At 39.8% G+C, this 18,506-nt stretch overlaps 1 protein-coding gene across 8 annotated transcripts in view; it reads right to left on the reverse strand.

The window, feature by feature from the left end:
- DENND4A (DENN domain containing 4A) overlaps positions 1 to 10,508 on the reverse strand; it is a 131,537-nt gene extending 121,029 nt beyond the window's left edge. For all 8 annotated transcript variants that reach the window (XM_035727993.1, XM_035727992.1, XM_035727994.1 and 5 more), the window contains exon 1: positions 10,234 to 10,508. The gene's annotated coding sequence lies outside the window, so the exon portion shown is untranslated. The remainder of the gene's footprint in view (positions 1 to 10,233) is intronic.
- Positions 10,509 to 18,506: the final 7,998 nt, after the last annotated feature.

The raw sequence follows: 18,506 nt of genomic DNA on the forward strand, positions 1-18,506 counted from the left end.
GGGACACAGATATATAAATTAAAACATTCTAAGGGAAACAACGGCTATTTATTGAATATTTACTAAGTGCCAAATACTGTTCTGAGTGCTTACTTGCATTAACAAAGTTTTACAACAATCTTATGAAGACTTCACTATTCCCATTTTAAAGGGGAAGAAATGGAGGTACAGAGAGATAACACAGGTAGTTAAATAGCAAAGCCAGGTTTCATTCCCAGACATTCTGGATCCAGAGCCAACCACCTTATACTGCCTTTCCAACACTATAATAATTCTCTCAACAAATTCTTACTGAGTATCTTTGCTGTGCCAGGCACTGTTTCTAGGTGCCTGAGATATAACATAGTTACTGATAGATTATTTCACAAGGGACTTGAAAATCTAGCCAAGAATCTGGGTCTGAGAATGCTTTCTGGAGGAAGTATGCTTAGGCTTTTTTTTTTTTTTAAGATTTCATTTATTTATTTGAGAGAGCGAGAGAGACAGCTTGAACAGAGGGAGAGGGAAAAGCAGATTCCCCATTGAGCAGGGAGCCCTACATGGGGATTGATCCCAGGACCAAGATCATGACCTGAGCTGAAGGCAGACCCTTAGCCAACTGAGCCACCCAGGTGCCTGTAGGCTGAGTCTTAAAAAAGATGCAAAAGAGTTAGGTAGGCAAAAGGAAAAGGGAAGGAAAAAATGAAGTTATTCCAAGCAGAAGGACTACATAAGCAATGGTCAACAATTCAGAAATAGCTATACATTCAGAGAATCTTCAAAAAGTAGTTCCATATGACTAGAGTGGAAAATGGAAAGCAGAAATTATAAGAGTTAGGATTAGAGAACCAGTCCGAGGCCAAACCATGTTGTCTTAATGACATGATAAGGAGTTCAACTTTATCCAGCTGATAATGGGGAGTCAATGAAAAATCTTCAAACTGCACTTTAGACATACCCATCTGGCAATTCTGAGAAGGTGACTCTCACGGAGATGAAACTGAAGATAGGAAAACCAGCCACAAAGTAAGGAAGTAGTTCCTAACAAGACAGTGGTTAGAATAGGGATGCTAGGGGAGGGAATGATTCAGAATATATTTAGGAGGTAAAGCCAGCAGAATTCAATAGATGAATGGATGGGAATGAGAGAGAAAGGGGGAGGAATCATGAATGACTTCTAAATTCCTGCTATGATGAAGTCCATAGTAGATTATGATGTCTTTAGAAGACAACAGATCAAAGCAAAACTTCAGGCAGGTATATAAGTTCAGTTTGGACAGTGGAGTTTGAGGTGAAGATAAGTAAGCAGTTGGTTAGGATAATCTGATGCTTTGGAAAGATACTAATGCTGGGAAAACAGCTTGGTGAGTAATTGGTAACTAAACCACAGAGGTACTATGACTTACTAGGGGAAATGTGAAGGCTGAGAAGCACAATCAGCCAATGCTGACAGCAACACTTCTACTGGGACAGGCAAGATAAACAAGAGGGCAGCATAGTGGAAGTCAAGGGGCAGAGTTTCATGAGAAAAGGGCCCAAAGTATTATTGTTATTGTTTATTTCAGGAAGTAGAAATTAGACTGCAGTGGGATAAAGAAAAAAATGGGAGAAAAAAGAGTTAATTTTAGCCAATGCAGAGTAGTCCATCAATAATTTCATCTATAAAATTGAGATAATGGGTTATTTTGATTACTGAATGATTTATTGCATGGAACCTCACATATAATAAGTGCTAGAGCCCGTCATGGACTATTTTTGCCCTTGCTCACTACACTTGGCCTTCTGTGCCAGGTGCCTTTTTGTTCTCATCCTAAACTCCTTTGTACTGCAACGCTTTGCACCTGATGCTGTCCCACAAGGATCCCTCTTTCCTCAGCTCTTCACATAACTGACTCTTTCTCATCTGTCAAATATCATCTCTTAAGAAAGGACTTCCCGAGGAAGTACCCTCTTCTAGTCATTTTCTCATATCATCCTGTTTTACTTCTTTTATAACTCTTACCATTCTTTGAACCTCTCTTTAATTAGAGATAATATAGCAAAGTGATTGAGAATGCAGGTTCCACAGTCAGACTGGCTGCATTCAAATTCCAGCTCTGCCACTGACTAGCCATGTGACCTTGAACAAGTTGCTTCATCTCTCAGCATCTTAATTTCCTCATCTTTAAAAAAGGCAAAATAATAAAGTACTTACCCGCCCCCCCAGGCTTCTTGAGGGAATTAAATGAATTAATCCATATAAAATTACTGTAAGAATACAGGTACATTCTAAGCACTCAATTATATATTTGTTTACTTGCAATGATCTTCAATGCTCCACTAAATGGCACATCTCAACATGTACTATTAAAAAATATTTGAAGCTATAAAAACTCTCAGTCCAAATCATAAAAATGTCAACTAACAACCAAATGAAGGAGTACTATTCTGGCTAAACCTCAAGAAACACTACTTTCACAGACTGGATTTTATTTTATTTTTTAATTTTTATTTTTTTGCCACAAAAGTGGGCAAAAAAGGCCATATAGAACTAAGGCTCCATAATTAAGCAAGGGAAGTTCTGACAACCTTTTGATAAATTTGGATAAATTTTTGATAAGATGTAATTACTATGTAACTTAGACTAATTTATAAAAAGTAAAATTAAAATATGGAGGACAAGGGAAAAAAGGTTCTAAAAAGTTCTGACCTAAGTGACTGTGGAAAACAGTGCTTTGACTGGAAACTCTAAGACTAAAGACAAAAGAACTGTACATAAAAATGCTCTAGTTGGTACAGTTGTTTCCGTTGCACATTCATGACAGGACTGACCAAATAAATGGATGGCAGATGGTGAGAGTCAGGTTTCTTACTTTTGGAGAGGGAGGTTACACATGAGCAAGGGGGCATAGCTAGAATGAACCAGAAGGTACTGAAGTAGAGTCAAAGATTAACAGTATAAACTCATGTTTAGCTTCATATAGATACACACAGATAGATATAAAAATAGTACGTTTGTATATGTGGATTACTATGCATGCATACATTTCCTAGGTCTGTACACTGAGAAGGCCTAGAAGCAATGATATCCCAGCAGCAATGAGCACACCTAGTGCCCAGATCTTGGTTTCTAATATCATTCTCTAATAGAAGTAACCAGGGATCCTTGGAAAAATGATTGATTGTAGGACTGAGGCAGGGAATACACAGATGAGTTTGGAGTACCTTGTAGTACCAGAAAGTAAAGAAGTGCTAAAAAACACAAAACAATAGCGTATGTCCTATTGGTCACAGGAACTAACCTGAGAGAGAACAATTTAAGGAACAAAATAAAGTAGTATAGGATAATAACCCAAAGTTATAAAATGAATATCCTTGAGTCCATATGGATTGAATAAATGAATAAGTGGAGGGAAAGAGAAAAATCTCCCTTACAAAAGAATTCCAAATAATTTTGCTGACACTTCCCCATCAAGGAGTTGGAACCTAATTCCCCACCCACTGAGTATGGTCTCCACCTAGTGATTTGTTTCCAAAAAGTAGAGTATGGGAAAACTTTACAGTAGAGAAACCTGGCAAACATTGCTACAACCAGGTGATCGAGGTTAAAAATATCACTGATAAGTCATATGGATAGTATGCACCCTTGAGATGGTATAATTAGAATAGAATTTTGCCTCTGTGGTCGTCCTTCCCCAAACCTAAACTCCAGTCTAACTCTGAGAAAAATATCAGACAAACCCCAACTGGGGGACACTTTACAAAGTATCTGACCCGGGGCGCCTGGGTGGCTCAGTCTTAAGCATCTGCCTTCAGCTCAGGTCGTGATCCCGGGCTCCTGGGATTGAGCCCCACATCAGGCTCCCTGCTCCATGGGAAGCCTGCTTCTTCCTCTACCAGTCCCTCTGCTTGTGTTCCTCTCTCGCTATGTCTCTCTCTGTCAAATAAATAAATAAAATCTTTAAAAAAAAAAATCTGACCCAAACTCCTCAAAACGGTCAAGGCTATCTAAAACAAGGAAAATCTAGAAGCCAGTACAGCCCAGAGGAGCCAAAGGAAACATGACGACTAAATGTACTGTGGTATTCTGGATGGGATTCTAGAATGCAGAAAGGACATTAGTTAAAACTAATGATTCCAAGTAAAATATGGACTTTAATTAATAGTAATGTTCCAATGTTGGTTCCTTGGTTGTAACAAAGAAATGTCAAATATTAACAACAGGGAAAATTGGGTGCATGGTACATGGTAACGCCCTGTAATTTTTCTGTAAATATAAAACTACTCTAAGTTAAGTTTATTTAAGATGATAATAATAGGAAAGTTATTGTCTTAATCAGACTTTCAGTCCTTTAAGTCACGTATAGTAGGTTGGACAAAAATAGAAATACAGTTAGTACTGTGCAAAACAATCTCAACACTGATGAATAGTTTACAATATTGTACATGTAAGTGCCTATGGTCATTTAATATGTGTACATTTTTATTCCTTAGTTGGTAAGCACTTTAGAAGCAGAAAACTCTCCTCAAGCAGGACTCGTATTTTGGACTAAAGAAAAACTGTGGTACTAATTATATTAACAAAAATTCTGCCTGGCTCTTAAGTCCAAAAGTTTAAATAGTTTTAGGTAAAATACATTTACAGTACATTACATCTCCTCATAGTTTCAGAAGGAGAATGTATATACATATTTTAAGAAAGTACATTGGAAAGTTCACTAATAACAATATACTAGAGTGTAAAATTTACAATAACTTGGGTCCATAATGGTCACTGTTCAAGAAATTTGGAAACTTCAAAAAACAAATAAAAACAAACTTTACCAACAAACAAATAAACTTCACTAACATTTGTAACTATCTTGAATATATTTAAAAACAAACAAAACCAAAAAACCTCCTAAAGAGCAGTAAAAAAAAGCCGAATAGAAAATGCGTAAAGGACAGGTACAGGCAAATCACTGAAGAGACAACCAAAAATGCTCATATATAAGAAAAGATGAAAGGAAATAAAAATAGGAAATGAAATGCCATTTCACACCAATCAGATTGGAAAAAAATCAAAAGTCTGACATTAGCCGTTGGTATGGAGGAAGAGAAAATGTTTGTCAATATCCAATAAATATCCCGTATAGAGAAAGATGCTTATATCCTAAGACCCCGCAATTTGAAGATCAGGTATATGACCTGGAGAAACACTGGTATATGCTTCAGGAAATACAAGGATGTTCACAAGGCACTGTTATAATACATAAAAAATAAAAACAGTCAGCATTCATTAATAGAGTAAACGATAAATTGCACTATATCTATTTAATGGAACATTACACACCAGTCAACACAAATGAGCCAGACCTACAAGGGCCAACAAAGATGGGGGAGGTGGGCAAAAATTTAAAAAGTTTCAAAATATGTATACCATGATAAAATCATATTAACAGCTGCTTAAATTAACCAGCACATTAAAAAACAAGGGGGGGGGAGGAACAGTTTTAAGCACCTTATGTAGACTCACTTGCTTTCTACAACAACCTTATAAGGTAGGCAGATCTATTATCCCTATCGATATGATAGATGAGGACATGGAGGCATGGAAAGATTTAAAAATTTGCCTAAGGTCACAAAACTGTTAAGTAGCAGAGTCCAGATTTAAACCAAGGGAATATGGCTCCAAAGCCCACAGCTCTCCAAAAGAATAGAAAGCAAAGCCATGTACCGTTCATATGTAAAGTTTATTAAAAAGTAATATCAATAACAATTGATATTATCATAACAATTGCCTCTGGGAGGGAGGATGAAACTGAGGAGAACAAAAAGGACTTTAACTTGATCAGCAATGTTCAAGTACTGTACAAAGTTTCACCTGCTCTTTTAGCATTCAGTGATAACCATGATATACATAGTTTTTTAAATTAAAAATGTATCTGAAACAAAAGTGAAAAAATGTTAACATTTGTATGAATATACGTGTGCTTACTACTTTTTCGTAATTTTCTGTATTTTTAAAGCTTTTCAAAAAATGTATCATCTATAAAATATAACAGTAAAAATAAAAAGAAATTTAAGAAATTTCCAATCTCCCTATTTCAGCTTTTATTTGGAAATGAAAATAGCTAAACTGTGAGTTTATATATGTATGTACATGGAAAATGCATTTTTATATGGGTCCAAAGAGATACTAAAAGTACAGTAGAAACAGTATCTCTTACTATACATTTTGATGACTCACTATTCTTGGTGAAAATAAAGTACAACACCAGCAGGAAAACTCCCTTGATATCTCTCCACCTTTTTTCTTGATAGTTTGTCTCTTCTCCCTATTGGTTTCTACTTGTGCTTTTTATTAAAAGAAGGAAACAAGGAGGCACCGAGAAATTATCACACACTTTAAAAATAACAATAACAGCAGCTCTTCTGAATATAAGATTCTCCAACATACAATCAAGTAATGTTCCAAAACCTTATTTGTAAATTTGTTGTTTGGACCTCAAAACATATTCTCCCATAAAGAAAGTTAAACGAGGATATAAGCACCAGCAAAAAAGATACTGGCTGAGGTGCCAGGCCACGAGCAGTGAAACAGGAAAAGCAAAGTACACAGTATGCACTGATGGCCCAAGAAAAAAAGAAAGGGTTCCCAACCAGAGTTTGAGGACAGAAATCATGTTTCATTTACCTCTGTATCTTCAGTGACTAGCAAAATACCTGGTACCTCATAAACATTCAAAAACTGCTATCTACTACTGACTGATTGGGTAAAGAGGAAAAGACTGAGTCAAGCAGTCCATCAATAGGTGGCACTATCAATATAAAACAGTTTGGGTGTAAGATCCAAATAGAAAAGAGGTTAGAGAGTAACAGTGTGTATTAGATTATGTACGTATGTATGTATGTATGTATGTATGTATGTATGTATTTGACAGAGAGAAAGAGAGAGATAGCGAGAGAGGGAACACAAGCAGAGGGAGTTGGAGAGAGAGAAGCAGGCTTCCCGCCAAGCAGGGAGCCCGATGAGGGGCTCGATCCCAGGACCCTGAGATCATGACCTGAGCCGAAGGCAGTCGCTTAATCAACTGAGCCACCCAGGCGCCCCAACAACGTCCATTAATAGAATCATCTACGTATGTAAAACCACTACCAGGTTGGTGCTGGTAACCAGAAGAGTGCCTTCACCTAAATTGTTAGCTCCTTCAATTACTGTGTACTACATAAGCACTATACTTTGAGTTAGCTTTCTAATAATCATAAAATAGTCTCCCTATTGGGGCAGTGGTTTTGTGAGATTTTCAGGATTTTCTCCTATGACCCTTAAAAACATTTTAATGTCACTCTTGTCATTATTACAGTAATACTATTCAGAAGATAGAACAAAGTATAAATACTAAAATAAAAATGACCTATAATCCCATCATACAGACACCTTTTAATACCTTATTAAAATATTTATTTCCGAGGTGAGTGGGTGGCTCAGTTGGTTGAACGTCTGTCTTCAGCTCAGGTCATGATCTCAGGGTCCTGGGATGGAGCCCCGTGTTGGGCTCCCTGCTCAGTGGGGAGTCTGCCTCTCCCTCTCCATCTGTCTATCCCCCAGCTCGTGCTTTCTCTCACTCTCTCAAATAAATAAATAAAATCTTTAAAAATATTTATCTCCTGCCAATCATTTTGCCATGTACATGTGATGTGTTATAAATGATGACAAAGTATATTCTTTATATTCCGACTTTTCTCTCAACACTATATTGTACTTTCTCATGTCAGTAAATATTTCTGAAAATGTGACCCTTAAAAACTGCATCTACCACTGGATTATCATTTGTTTCACTATTCCTCTATTATACGGCATTTTGACTATTATAAATTTTTCCCTGCTATAGTAACAAACTATATAAATTAATCCTTTTTATGTATAAAGTTCTACACTGCTATTTTAGAATTCAAAGTGATAACTAGGATATACAGTAATAAAGCGTGGAGCACTTCACTTCTCCCCAACTCACAAATTCTACTGAGCAATGATCATTAATCTGGGGTATTAAACAAACAAAGAGGAAGTTTTTTTTTATCAACTTTCCTTCAGTCAGTCTCATCTTCCACATCTGGTAAGAAAGAGGAAAGCCCCAAGATAAGTCTCTGACATCAGAGGGGACAAGAATAACAAGTCAGTTTTCTTGCTAGAGCCACTTTTGTTTTCCACTTGGAATAATGAGCCACCAATTTAAATAGGAATGATACAAGATTTGTAATATACATCTCTACCTGGATCAGTGCTTAAATCTAGGTTTCCATAGTAGGTAGACTGTTAAGAAGAATTCTGGAAACAAAAAGGTAGTGTAAATAATACCACTCAAATGAAAAAAATAAGGTTTTTTTTTTTACAATTCTGCCATGATTTTTATTATTTTTGAATGAATTAATAAATAGCACATACTCTTTCCTTCTTATAGCTTTCCAATTATTCCAAATATTATTCAAGCTGCCATATATAGGCCAACAGCTCCAGGAGCTTAAGAATCAATAACTATTTAAGCCAGTGGTAATTCATGTGGAAAAGTTCAGAACAAATCAGCATCAGCTTCTGGCTCTCTTGCACAAACAAAAATTTACATCGCTTCACCGATTTTCAAAAGTGTAAATTTGTGTACATAAATTTAAAACAGACCAAAATTTACTCTTATTTTATTTCTACTGGGCTGGTGTCAAGATCAATTAATTTCCCTAAAAAGTACATTCTTTAAAAATTCCACAGTGAAGTCTATATTTAATCATTCAGAAAAAGAAAATTATATAACATATAATATATATAATGATGATGATGGCATGATATATACTAGCCTGGACTCCTACTGAGAGCTGCAGTTCCAAGGGAAATTGTGAAAATGAAGTAAAAGTTGCCCAAAATGTTTAATTTTGGCCAAAATAAAACAAAGTTCCAATAAAAGAAGCCAAATACAACCTTTTGTTTCATTATAAATTCAAACAGGGTTCAAATAGCTCAGAAATTCTGTATACTTAAGTTTTCAAAAGCTGGATTCCCAGAACTATCTACTCTAAACATAAACTGAGTAACTTGCCCAAGAGTCCTTACTTATTACCTAATCTTAGGTCCCCCAGAGACTACTTTCTACAATAATCTCAAATGTACTATAATAGATTAGTGTAACCTGGGCTACGCTGTTTACAGGTGTCTCCGCCTCCTTCCCCCAAGAGGAGAGAAGAGGTAGATTAGGGCAAGCAGAAAATAGAGACTATATACACCAAACAACAGCTTGCAATCTTGTAAAATTGCTTCTTACACACTTGGGCTATTATTTTAATTAACGTACAATGCATTTGAAAGAATAACATATTCACGGAGTAATACAATTTCTGTCCTCACGAGTCTCTAGCTGGCTGACACGCGTTTTCTCCTCAAATAAATACATGCCTGTTGACTGATGCCTGTCCTGCTGTTGCAAACAACAAATAACTGTCCTGTAAGACAAAAACCCTTCTCTAAGCCTCCAGGCGTAACCATACGTTTGAATTAAAAGCACTCTGGAACAATAACAAAAATCTTCCAGCACATCTGTCATTTAAAAGCACGATAATGAAAAGCTGTCGCTGCGACCCAGTTTTGGGTCACAAGCTTCTTTTTTTCTCCTCCCTCCCTCAAAGCGATAAACTTCAAAGGGAATGGTGGCCAACAGGATCGTCCCCCCCACCCCCGCAAAAATAGACAGACACACACACACACACACAAAATGCAACTGACCAACTTGAACGCTAACCCGACCCATGCTGGCCAGGGTGGCTAAGCAGACCCCCGGGAGGAAAATCGGGCCTCTGGGGGCCCGCCAGGCTCCCGCTGCTGCCTGTTTTAAAATATCGAGCAGGTGGGATTCCGGAAGGCCACCTCCGTCTTACGTAACGGGCTTGTCAAAATCCCAGCTCAGGACCTCCCCTCTCACCGCCCCCGCCCCCACCCCACCCCCACCTCCCAACAACAAGAGCCCCAAACCAGCCCGGAATAGAAAATCTGGAAAGAAAACACCGGAGCCCCCAACGCGTCCGACACAGAGGTGCGGGCGCTACTCTCAGCACCGCCGCGCCAGCCCAGAGCGGACCCAGACCGCCGAGGGCGGCTGGGCTCTGAGAAGCCCCCGGGAGGAGGTCGCGGCCAGCCGCGCCACCTCTCCGAGCCCTGCCGACCCCGCTCCCGCGACCACTGCTGTCACCACTCCGGGCCGTGACAGCTCCACATGCCACCGCTGTCCGCGCCGCCACCCCCGCACTCACCTCACCGCTGGCTCCCGCGCAAGCAGCGGGTCGAGCTTGGAGAGTGGTGCCCAGTCCCCTCCCGACGGCGGCGGGACACGAGGGGCTGAATGCCGCGGCGCTCTGAACCCGCTTAGCTCATCCCCAGCCCGGCGCTCCGCCCTGCGCGGCACCCCCGCCCGCCCAGGCCTGCCGTCTCAGTCAGACGGGACTCCCCCTCCCCTCGCAGCCGCCGCTGCCTCCGCCTCCTTCTCTGGCTCCAGCCGCCGCGGCCGCCGCCACTGCGACTGGTGCCATCTTGGCAGTGACGGAGTGGGCGGGGGCGGGGAATCGCTGCCCACAAAGGCCAATCGCGAGCCAGGCCCAGCCCCAGGGGGCGGGGCGGCGCCGGGTTGAGGGTTGTGGGGTCCTAGCGCCTGACTCTCAGCTGGGCGGAGAAGGTGGGCGGGGCTGAACCGCCCTGGCGCGTGACGCTAGCAGTAGTTGGGGAAACGCGCGCTGGTTTCCCCTGCGGTCGGGAGATCCCGAGCTTGAGGCGGGCGTGGGTGAGAAACATCTTCCCTTCCCCTTTCACCACCCCGAGGGTCAAGGATCGTCTTGGGCCAACTGACCTGCTTCCTCCTTCCTCCCCAGCAGCCCTGACAGTCCTGACATTACCCAGCCAGAGCATCACGCGTCAGTCTGAGCGGCAGCTCCTACACCAAGGGCGCTCAGAATCCCCCAGGAAACCCCCTGAGGGGTTAGCAACCCGCTAGTAGGTTTCGGTCCAAAGATACTGAAGGGCAGGTAAAATGGGGAATTCGGGGGGGGGGTTCTCTGAAAAGTACGTTGATAAAACTCCTATTGTTGAATGAAGGGGTGTCGATTACATTGGATTAATGGGATATGGCCTACTTAAACCTGGCTATGGCTCCACCATTAGTGGCTGTTGGCAAATTGCCTCTGAGAAATGAGAGTAATAAAGGTTGATAACAGCAACAGGGTTGTTGTGAGGTTAAATTGTATAATACATGTGAAATGCCTAGCGTAGTGCCTGAAAGTACTCAATGAATGTTAGATATTATTCCATGGTCAAATGAAGGAAGAAATAGGACCCTAAAAGTCCCTGTGGTTTCAAATCCACTTTCTCAATTGTGCAGAATAGGCATTAATCCCTTTTACTAACCAAGTTTACAGCTCTATTTCCTATCTCCATTTCTTCCATTGTATTCATTCAGTCAGTCAACAAATATTCATTGAAACGCAAACGCTGAGGGGACACAGCCTTGAGGGAAACAGGAAAAGGTCTGCTTTCATGGAACTGACTAGTTGGAAAAAGAGGGACAATAAATACTTCACACATTTTGGAGGAAAACATGTATAAAGGTTCTGAACAGAATTCTGGGAGAGCAGATAATAGGATAGGTTTAAAAAAAAAAACAGTGGTCAGGAAAGGCTCATCTGAAGGATGAGGAGTCAGTAATGTGAGAAATGCTCTGGGGAATTGTATAAGGCAGAGGGAATGGCTGTGCAAAGGATCTGTGGTAATAAGGACCTTGGCTATTAGAACTGAGTGGAGTCTGGTGCTGAGAAACCAAGGTATAAAGAGGAGCCTGGAATGAGTCTGGAGAGGTGAGTGAGGGCCCATTCCCCCAGGGCCTAGGAAAATATAGAAATAAGATCAGATTTTATTGTAATTGCAACTGAAAGGCATTAGAGCAAGGAAGTTTGGAACAGTGATGTTTGCAGTATGACATCTATGTCTATATTTTGGGCAACATATGGGCCAAAGAACTGTATTTCAAGTAAAAACAAAAAGAACCTGAGGTTGAGCCTGTTCAGCACTAAGTTGGTCAAATTGTATGTTCTGATCTTCAGTTTCCTTGTTAAAAATGTATGAGCATCAGCCACATAGAAAATGCCACACAGAAAAATACTACTTTCACTGAAAATTGTTAAATAATGTATGTTGTTTCTAAGTGTTTTGAATGTCATGTTAGTGTCATTTATAGTTGTCTAATCAGTGCTATTTGATAAGTACATTTAGTGGTGTGGGGTTTTTTAATCCAAGTGGTAATCCAAATCAGTCATTCTTAACCATTTTTGTACAATGTGTTACTAAGAAAAATAATATGTACTGTTATAAGCATGTATTTTTTTTTCAGTTTTATTTTTGAGTAACCCCTACCCCCAACATGGGGCTCGAACTTACAACCCTGAGATCAAGAGAGGAATGCTCTACCAGCTGAGGCAGCCAGGTGCCCCATAAGTGTGTAGTTTCTTGATCTAGTAGTTCCAAATATATTTTTTTAAGTGCTTAGCTGGGCATTTTCTAGTGAAATTTGCTATGAAGACAATGAATTTTTATCTTTTTATTTGGATAAAATAGACATAACATAAAATGTACTATTTTAACTATTTTTAAGTGTATAGTTCAGTGGCATTAAGTATATTCACATTGCTATGCAATCATCACCAGGACTTTTTCATCATCCCAAACTGAAACTCTACCCAGTAAATAATAACTCCTATTCTACTTTATAAAACATGTATTTTTTTTAAAGGTATCAGGTGAGTTTCCCCCTCCCCCCACAAAATGGTAAATGAGTTTGGTGATCACTAGGATTGTTTGCTCCCATTGGAGGGTTCAATGGACCATTCCATGTAAGTTTAAAAACCACCACCCAAAAAATAAGAATTAGTATAAGTTTTTAGCTCAGATGGTTAACACATAATAATCAGAAGTACTAATATAGGACCAATTAATTTTTAGCACTGAAAAATTGTGTTCTCTGACCATAAAATGTGCTCTATGGTCTTATAAATGTTTGCTCCAAAATGGCCCAGACAACATGCCCCTCCATTTACGTGCAACTACTCTAAAAGCATGTCTACTTGATACTATTAATTTTCATTAAAAAATAAAGTGATTACAGCTCTGGGCAAATTTAATTTTAAAAATCACTCGTGTGAGGAATGGTTTAGAAAAAGGGCAAGAAAGAAGGAAGCAAGTTTTTGCCACACTTCAAATAATTAAGTATTCGATAAAGTTATGAAGATCAAAAGATCAAGATCGTTTTTGGCTTGAAAATACTGGGAGTCGATAACTTTATTTTTAAGCACATCCTACATGCAATGTTTTAACTCCATTAAACCAAAAGCTAAATATCTTTGCCAGGCTGGACCCTTCTTCCTGCTGCCCATGTCATCCACAATGTTTTTATTCCCAACATGAGGGCCTGGCTATAGGCCAGTCAGTGATTGCAAGGGAGAGATTATGGTATAAGGGGCCACAGGAGAATTTGGGGGGATGATGGGTATGTCCACTATCCATGTCATACTTACCAAGTTGCAAACTTTAAATATGTGTAGTCCCCTGTATGTCAATTATATTTCAATAAAACTGTAAAAAAAATTAAAGTCTAATTGCACACTTCCCATTCTTTCCCCATTGGATGCAGACTTAGCCTTTCATCGGTTTTAATCCCTGTGAGGCCTATCTAGTCAATTCTTCTTTGAGGAACAACAAAGAGCACTCTTTTAATTGGCAAAAAAGATACAAATATTTTATCTACATTTGCCAATTAAAATACTATGGGCATATAGGGGCGCCTGGGTGGCTCAGTGGGTTAAGCACTGGACTCTTGTTTTCAGCTCAGGTCATGATCTCATGGGTGGCAGGATTGAGCCCTATGTGGTAGGGCTCCCTCCCTGCTCAGCAGGGAGTCTGCTCCAGATTCTCTCCCTCTTCCCCCCCCCCACTCTGTGCACAAACTCTCTCTCAAATAAATGTATCTTTAAAAAAAATATATTATGGACATATAGTTACAAGCATGGTTTATAGACTGGGATTCTAAAAAGTTTCAAAAGTTGAAAAGGTTTGAAGTTTTGTGTTTTTTTTAATCAAAGAACACTTTTTTTTCCCCAAAGAACACACTTTCTGAAAGAACATATTAAAAAGCAGTAAAGGGGCACCTGGGTGGCTCAGTTGTTAAGCGTCTACCTTCGGCTCAGGTCATGATCCCAGGGTCCTGGGATCCAGCCCCGCATCGGGCTCCCTGCTCCTCGGGAGGCCTGCTTCTCCCTCTCCCACTCTCCCTGCTTGTGTTCCCTCTCTCGCTGTGTCTCTCTCTGTCAAATAAGTAAATAAAATCTTTAAAAAAAAAGCAGTAGAAAAACAATAAGTAGTATTTGACTGTATTCTCAGGAAGTGCCTTTAAATATCTCAGAGCCCTTAACAGTCCTATCCTGAGTTCTCTCAACATCCCATGTCGTAGGTCACTGTAGTCACAGTTAAACAAACTTAAACCCTAAATGTGATTTGGGCAAGGGAGTCTAACAATGCAGACATGAGGCACATAGAAAAATGTGGCTCAGATGTTTGGACCTCATGCCATTTCTGAAATTATGCCATTTTTTACACCTGGAACTGTATCTGGTTATTTCTTAAAAGTTATTTTTAAATACTATGGTTTGAATGGTGCATGAAGGAAAACTTTGAAACCAGTAACAGTTTAAAGCACTGGAAGCTCAAGCTGTTGTACAGACTAATCCTCTCCACCTGTTAAATCTATTCACCTTTAATTGCTATACCAGAAGTTTCCCACATCTTTAAATGAAAACCTGGAGCCTTCTATAAAGTGGTCTTGATATCTATGCCACGGGGCCTCCTTATGGGTGAGAAAGCCTTCCACCAGGGATTTATCATTCTTTAGAAACTCTTTGGATGGGGCGCCTGAGTGGCTCAGTCGTGAAGCGTCTGCCTTTGGCTCAGGTCACGGTCCCAGGGTCCTGGGATCGAGCCCCGCATTGGGCTCCCTGCTCAGCGGAGAGCCTGCTTCTCCTTCTCCCACTCCCCCTGCTTGTGTTCCCTTCTCTCACTGTGTCTCTCTCTGTCAAATAAATAAATAAAATCTTTAAAAAAAAAGAAATTCTTTGGATGTGTCCCAAAGCGGCACACGTTGCCAAATTCTATTCATTGTGCAACGGTGTATTTAATCTACAGTGTATCTCTAGTGTATTTAATCCACAAACTGAAATTTATTAGAAATATGGTCAAATTATCAATTTATTTCTTAAAAACACAAATCGGATGAAATACTTTTGAAAGACAAATTATCTGAACAACTCACAAGAATAGTAGCAATGACAAATTTTAAATGCAATACTTGAGAGCAGTGTCCAGGGACAGGAGGGCTGTAAGCAGTCTGTACCACTGCTGTCCCTAGCCTGTTGGCGGCCAGCTGAGGAGTCATATCTGTGACTCAGCACTTTTTCACAAATTTGAAAATTATCACCTCTCAACACCGTCCTCAAAGCTTTTACCCTCAACACCCTCCTCAATGCTTTTATCCTCAACACCCTCCTGAATGCTTTCACCTTTCTCAACAAGTCCTTCTAATTTCAATTTTTAGTTTTTGAATGATCTGCAAAAGAAAGCCATTTATATGTAGTGTGTCTTTTTAACTGTCATTGTCCATAGACAGTTATGCCTCCTGACTTTCTTTAAAGGGTAAGACAATATTTTTATAACTTTTGACAAATTCTTGTCAATCAGATTTTATACACAAAGTGCTACGCTGGGCACAGAAGAAAAACAAAGATAAGCACCTTATGCCTCTAAAGCACAAGGTATATTCCCAGCCATGTCACTTTAATAAAAATCACACTATGAAAAGTCCTGCACTAAATGGTAGGACTATTGCTGTGGAGATGGGGGGAGTAGAGTGATTAATTCTGATTGTGGGAATGGAAGGTGACAAATAGAGAACATTTGAACGAATCCTGAGAAAACCTAGACTTTCTGTGAAAGGTGATGGTATCCGTATTTGGAGCATAGAGATAGGGGTGGGCACAAGTCAGGAAAAGCTTTTTTTTTTTACTCTGGAAAAAATAACAGATGTACTAGAATTGTTCTCAACAAATGAAAGAGATGCTCATAAATTGTTCCAAACTTCGATTCTCTTTGGGAGTGGCCAAAGGTTCAAATAATTTGGAAGGATGGATATCTGTGCTGACTTGCAGGAAATATGAGTCAGCTTTTCTCATGGACTCAGCATTGTTGTTACAGCTAGGATATTTGGGAAACATGAAGCTCAACAAATCAGACAACATAAGTCTTTCTTTTTCTTGATTGGCCCAGACATGCATTCTGCAAGGGTGGACAACAGGGATGCCCTTTTTATTGGTGAGGGGAAAGACCTGCGATTGAAAAAAGTAAACTTAAACATAAAATACTTCTGTTTCCTGCCTCAGACTAGGAGACAGACACATACCTCTCTTCTGTGCTTCAGGAATGTATATTCAGTTACCTCCAGACAGCTCAGTCCCAAGCGCACCTGAAACTCAATGTTTTTGAAGGTAAACTCCTTTATCCCAAACCTGTTTCTCCTATTTCTTTAATTTCTTGAATAGTACCCACCATGCACCAATCACAAAAGTCAAAACCTGTGAGTAATCAACTCCTCTTCCCCACCCTCATTCTTTTTTTTAAAGATCTTATTTATTTATTTGACAGAGAGAGAGAGAGAGAGAGAGAGAGAGAGCCCTTGCGCGAGCATGCGCACACACAAGCATGGGGAGTGGCAGGCAGAGGGAGAGGGAGAAGCAGGCTCCCCACTGAGCAGGGAGCCCAACGACATGGGGCTCAATCCCAGGACCCTGAGATTATGACCTGAGCCGAAGGCAGAGGCTTAACCGACTGAGCCACCCAGGCACTTCTCCCCACCTTCTTCTTAAACATTTAATCATTAAAGCCAATCCATATAACCTTTTTAACATACAGTTGTATTGTTCCTGTTGTTCCTCATTGCACTTTTCATTCCCACTGACCTGGTTCAAACTGTACTTCTGTTTTTTTGTTTGTTTGTTTGTTGTTGTTTTACCTGAAATCTTGTAGGAATTAACTCATTGGATTCCCTATCTCCTGTCTTTTCCTCTTCCACCCTTCCTTCCCTTTGTTGCCAGGCTAATCTTTCTAAAGAAGAAATATGATGAGTTGTTCCAGACATAGTTTGAGGTTGCTAGCTTCCTCCTCTCTTTTCTTTCTATTCTTGGTGGAAAAGTTACTGTCCAAGTGTTGATGTTATCTAAGAGGAGCAGAGCATTAAGGCCTATGTGTTGTTCTCCTTTTGCCTCTCTCCAATACGGTGGAGATAGCCTCTCATTCAGATCACTTTCAGATTCAGGGCACGAGGTTCTTAATTGAAAGAAAGAATTTACGCCTCAGCAGTCCATAAGGATTGGGCTCCCCTACAAATGTGTACAGACAGAGAGATGGATTGGTTAGTTATATCAAACTACTTATATTAAGGGCAAAGTTAATCCAGAAGGGAAGAACTCTAGCAATTACTTTACTCAGAATTTGGAGAAAAATAGCCTTTTAATAATAAAGATTTTAGTTAAAAACAAAAAGATCTCCAAAGCTGCTCCTAAGGCTATTTTAGGCTCTCTACAGTCCCCATTGCTGTCCTATCTCCTAGAAATGTATATCCTTCTTCTACATTCTCTGCTTATAACCCTGTGTGTTTTCGTAATTGGTTGTAATTATTTTAACAGCATTTTGAATTTAATAAACATCACCTTATTGATGTAATAGAATTTAGATGTTGTAATAGTAACTTACAGAGTTTTAAATTCTACCGAAAGGGAAACAGAAAGAAGTTGGTATGAGGCTTTTATTTGGATGTATTAGAACTGAAATGGAAGAAAAGCTTTTAGAGATGGCAAACCCTGCCGGCCTGTTCAGTGCTGCCTGGAAGGTCATGGATGGCACAATGAAGGACGAGAGCCATAGAATCTTTGATTCAGGCTGAAGAGAGTAGATAATGATACAGCTCATTCTTAACACACTATGCGAAAAAGGGATAGGGAATTAGTGGAGTTGTGAAGAGACAAGAAAACTATTCTTCCGTTTCATGTTCTTCTGATGATCACATAGCATGAGGCTCTGTTTGCCACAAGGTTAGAAGCAAGGATTGAAATACTAAAGGTAATAAAAATGATTGTTGCTTGCAAGGGAAAATCTCAAGGGCAGAGGTCCAGTAACATGTAGGGCAACTGGATGAGGGTAGGGCTAAATGGATTGGTTATAGTGCATTTGAGGTGGGACAGGCAATTAGAGATGGATTTAAAATGTAGCACTGATCCACATCATGATGGCTCTATGAGAATGTCAGCTTTCATAAACTGACTTCATGTTTTTCTGACCCAGAACATAGGATTCTTGAGCAGGAAAGAGGTCATCTTGTAACCATTTTATTTTCCCCAAAGTGACCATTTGCAAAGTGGCGATTTGTCCAAGGTCATACACATCC

Source organism: Zalophus californianus, chromosome 6, assembly GCF_009762305.2.
Source record: "Zalophus californianus isolate mZalCal1 chromosome 6, mZalCal1.pri.v2, whole genome shotgun sequence".
NCBI classification, from domain to species: Eukaryota; Metazoa; Chordata; class Mammalia; order Carnivora; family Otariidae; genus Zalophus; species Zalophus californianus.